This window comes from Pseudomyrmex gracilis, unplaced genomic scaffold, assembly GCF_002006095.1.
Source record: "Pseudomyrmex gracilis isolate BER0280 unplaced genomic scaffold, ASM200609v1 scaffold_1247, whole genome shotgun sequence".
In the NCBI taxonomy this organism is placed as follows: Eukaryota; Metazoa; Arthropoda; class Insecta; order Hymenoptera; family Formicidae; genus Pseudomyrmex; species Pseudomyrmex gracilis.
Window position 1 is genome coordinate 18,155 of NW_018021831.1, and position 4,628 is coordinate 22,782.

Here is a 4,628-nt window from a genome sequence, read left to right on the forward strand (position 1 = left end):
GTTACCAGGCAGGGAAAACTTCTTGACACCATCTACTAGGTGTGCAAGTTCCTTACGAACCTCGAAGAGACCGAACTGGTTGTCCTCACAAATAGGTGTCCAATCTCTAGACACTTCCTCCAACACGCGGCCAACAGAATGGTTCCTCCTGGCACTGACTCTAGAAACATACTTACTAACTAGAAACTTATGTCTGAACCGCAGGGGTTGCTCACAAGCAATGTCAAGGAGGACATTAGTGGGGGTGGAACGCATTAAACCACACGCAATCCTTATGCATGCATACTGAAGTCTACTTAACACTAGCATTTCGCGATCGCCCAGAGGGTACATAACCTGACACCCCCACTCCAGGACCGACCTGACTAACCCCTTGTAAGCCGTTATTAGAACCGAAGGATGGGACCCCCACTTTATTCCCGTAATAGCCTTCAGGATATTAATCCGGGGAAAGACCTTGCGACGGGTCTCCATGATGTGTTTTTTCCACTTTAAAGCGTAATCAATGTGCACGCCCAAAAACTTAACTGACCACTCTAACTTAACTGGACTCTGGTTTATTAGCAGCTGTATATTATGTTTTCTAACCAGCCACTTGGTGTTGCGTAAGGAGTTGAGAGAGTAGAACGTGGCGACGGACTTGCTAGGAGAGATCTTCAAGTCGAGGGAGGCAAGGTGTCCGAAGACCCTGTCCAGAGCCTGGTTTAGATTCTGAGCGGTTTCAACTATTGACTGGTCTGAACTATACACAACAACATCGTCTGCATAGATGAGTGCAGTGACCCCAGGTGGAAGGCAGGTTTCCACGCCCGACATATATATGTTGAACAGGAGTGGGCTTAGCACAGAGCCTTGTGGGAGGCCCCGGAAGGTCAGCCGACGTTCCATAAACACACCGGACACGTACGCGTCAAGTTCACGTGCCTCGACCACCGACTTAACAAAAGCAACCATTCAGGGGATAATTTGTAGGTCACGGAGCATAGAGAGAAGCTTCCGGCGGTTGACGTTATCGAACGCTCCCTCAACATCTAAGAAGACAGCACCTGTAACCTTACGAGAGTTGTTGGCTACCTTTACATGTGATATCAGAGTAGAGAGGTTGTCAGTACACGACAGACCTCGTCTAAACCCGAATTGGTGTGGGGACATAATATTACTATTTTCTACCCGCCACTCCAGTCTTTTACACATTATCTTTTCCAGTATCTTCTGAAAGTTGTTAGCTAACGATATGGGTCTATAGGAGCCACTACGACCTGGCTTTGGGACGAACACCACGAAATACTGTCTCCATTGAACCGGAAATTTCCCCGTAGCGTACATCCAGTTTAACAAATCAAGAACATACCGGTGGAGTTCCAAAGGAATTTGGGAGATGATCAGGTTGGATATAAGGTCCGGTCCAGGGGCTGAACGAGGCTTTAAGGCCCTGACTACTGTACAATACTCCTCCCACGAGACGGGAGCTTCCATAAACAAGCCACTGGACAGCGACTCCCGAGGAACGTGGCCACCGTCATCCTCACCACCGAGGGGGGGTGTAGGGTTCAACGGGGCAACTTTGTCAAACGCCTGACGGAACCCTTCCTTATCAAGACAGTTCCTACAGCCGGACCGCCTGGAACTGCTACGTGCGCCAGAGAAAGCCCTAACTGTGTGCCACACCGAGCCCAGGTCAGAATTAGCGTGCAAAGACTCGCAAAACTTACGATAGGCTTCCCTTTTTTTTTCCTAAGAAACCTTGCGACCTCTTTAGAGACCCTGATGTAATTTTCTTGGTTACTCACACAAAGGTGAGCCCGGAAAATTGAGAAAGCTTCCCTCTTTTTAGAGAACTCTGCCAAACACGTGGCGTCCCACCAAGGGGAAGGAGGTTTCCTGGAGGCACCCAGTTTATCTACTCTGACAGCCCCAGCCCAAAGTAATGCTTCATCAATCACCCTAACCAAACCAGCGTATGCTGCGCTAACGTCCAGGTTATCTGCCTGGGAGAGGCGAGGGAGGAGCTCCGCCTGTTAAGCGCAACTAGACTTAAATCTTCTCCAATCGACCTTCCTTACCGAGTAGTAAGGGCGGCACGCGGTGCGACCTACACAGAGATCTCTTACAACTGTGACCACAGGGAAGTGATCGCTCCCGTAGTTGCTCTCACACACCCTCCACGAACACTGGGTGACCAGGCCCTGCGAAACTATGGTTAAGTCCAGAGAAGAGCGACTGGACAGATCGGCGGAACTCCAGGTGTGACTGCCGTCATTGAGAACCATGAACTGAGAGTTGAGGACTGCTTTTTCAATGCCTTTCCCCTCCGTATTAGAAAAGGGTGGAGAGTGGCACCACAAAGGGCTCTTTCCGTTGAAATCTCCACAGATGACTGATGGTTGAAACTGAGAGCACGTCTGAAAAGAGGAGTGCCAGAACTGTGACTTTGTGTAACTCGACGAAACCCGAGGGGGGCTATACACCGAGAAGACATTCAGGTACTTGTTGTTAGGAAGGAGGAGTTGGAGAGCAACAAGCTCTACCGAGTTTTGAAGACAAAGTCTCAAGAGGTCAGGTACTTCGAGCACCTGGTATTTAATATGCTTAGCAACGGCAAGGGCAACACCGCCACCCCTACGGTTGCGATCTCTTGACACGATTTCATGATTAGGGAAAGTAACTACTGACTTACTGTCCAGGAACGTTTCACAGAAAGCGGCTACTTCCGCTTCAGTGTCTTGAAGCAGAACCCTAGCTGCATCCATGTTACGCACCAGTAAACGACAATTCCACTGCACCAGGGTAATGTTTTTCATGCCAGAGCTCTGTTCTATATAAATTATACCTTAAAGGTTTGCTGAGTACTAGTTTTTTGATTACTGAACAATGATATTATTTCTGTAGCAAGGTTACGTACATCGTTTGTGCTGAGGATCGCAAGGTTAGGTGACGTTGTGTCAAGTTTATACTTATCAAGAATTTGGGTGACAACACTGCTCCCCGTACTAGGGAAGGTTACAAGGGGATTACTCGGACGGTTTAAGCCCGAGGAACGCGGAGGAACGGTACTCCTCCGTGTATGGTCTCCGTCAACCTTTCTGTTTCTCTTCTTCCAACCGGACTCACTCAGTCCGACTGGAGAACCGTCAGGAGGTTCTGGTTGGGTTAAAACGCCCATTCCAGTGACCTCCGCGTAAGAGAGCGTCGACGGGACAGACCCACCGACACCAAAGCTGAAACTCGCCCCCTGTCCACGGCCGTGCGGGGACACCGAGCAAGAAAGAGAGTCACCCCGTGCGAACGTACCTGTACTTACTGAGGAACGGGACGTCGAAGGACGATCCCCGGCTAGAAACCGGAACTTTCTTTCCCCCGCAGGAGGCCAGAACTCCGCCAGTGAGGGTAAGGGAACGAGCCCATGGTAGAGGCGGACCCCACCCCACCACGCAGATGGGTATCCGGGTTCACCCCGCTATCTAACAACCTGGCCGCATCCCTAAAAGATAAATCACGAAAAGCCATTAGTTTATTAATCTCTCTCTGTCTCCTAAACGAAGGGCAGTCCGGAGAAGAGGCCTGGTGGGCAGTGTCTTTTCCCCTGGAGCGGACGCAATTAACGCACTCCTCTCTGTGACTAGGGCAGGAGGACTTTCCGTGGCCACTCTTGCCACACCTCTCACAAACCTGTCTGCTTCCATCCCCAGTTTGCTTACACGTGAACTTTGTGTGGCCAAATCTCTGGCAAAACTCGCATCTCCTGACCTTGTACACATACGGGACCAGAGACAACCTTTTTCCATAATATAAGCACGAACCTGGTACTCTACTCGAACGGAATCTAAGTACAAATTGGTTTGTACCTACGTAAACCGTACTTCCTCCTGGGCCGCTGGACGCTCTGCGAGTAATCCTCACTGCCTCAAAAGGGGGGACCCACTCTTGTGTCCACCCCGGGGGGGGGGACGCAGACCCGCGACAAGGTCCTCGGCCGACTCCTCCTCATCTACACCTCTGACAACAAACTGTTTGACTACTCGAAACGACGGGACGTGAGCAGTCCACTCCTCAGAAGGAGTGACGTTCCCCGAGATGTTCTTGAAATGTTCCACAAAGCTGTTAGCATCACTGCCTGTAGGAAAGCACACAGAGAACTTATTTTTACCGACAGAACGTAAATCATGAGCATGCATAAACTGGCTCGCCATTAACCTATTAAGTCTCTTACCCAACCCTATGACACTGAGTGAGGCCGTCTTCTCACCCGCCTCAGGGCTGGGGTTATGGTCCCCAGCAGAGGTACCCTGAGGCCTACACGTCTCAATATGTACCAGAAAAGGACCCCTGGACTCCGGATGGTACTTATTGAAAAGAAGTTGCCTCTGTGTATCCGACATAGCACGAGAAGTTTTCTTAGTGGGGGAAAACTCTTCGCTTGAACGCCCTCTCTTTCCACTTTTCTTTTTTTTCACAGCTTAACCCCATCTTTTTAGCTATGCTGTCAACTACTGACTCACCCCCAGGACCGGCAGCACCACTGTCAGTGTCCATGCGGTCATCCTCCTCCTCCTCTGAGGGAAGGAAGCCACTACACGGGCCTCCTTCCTCAAGCGTCATCACATCCCTCTCAACCTGCGACAGACGGG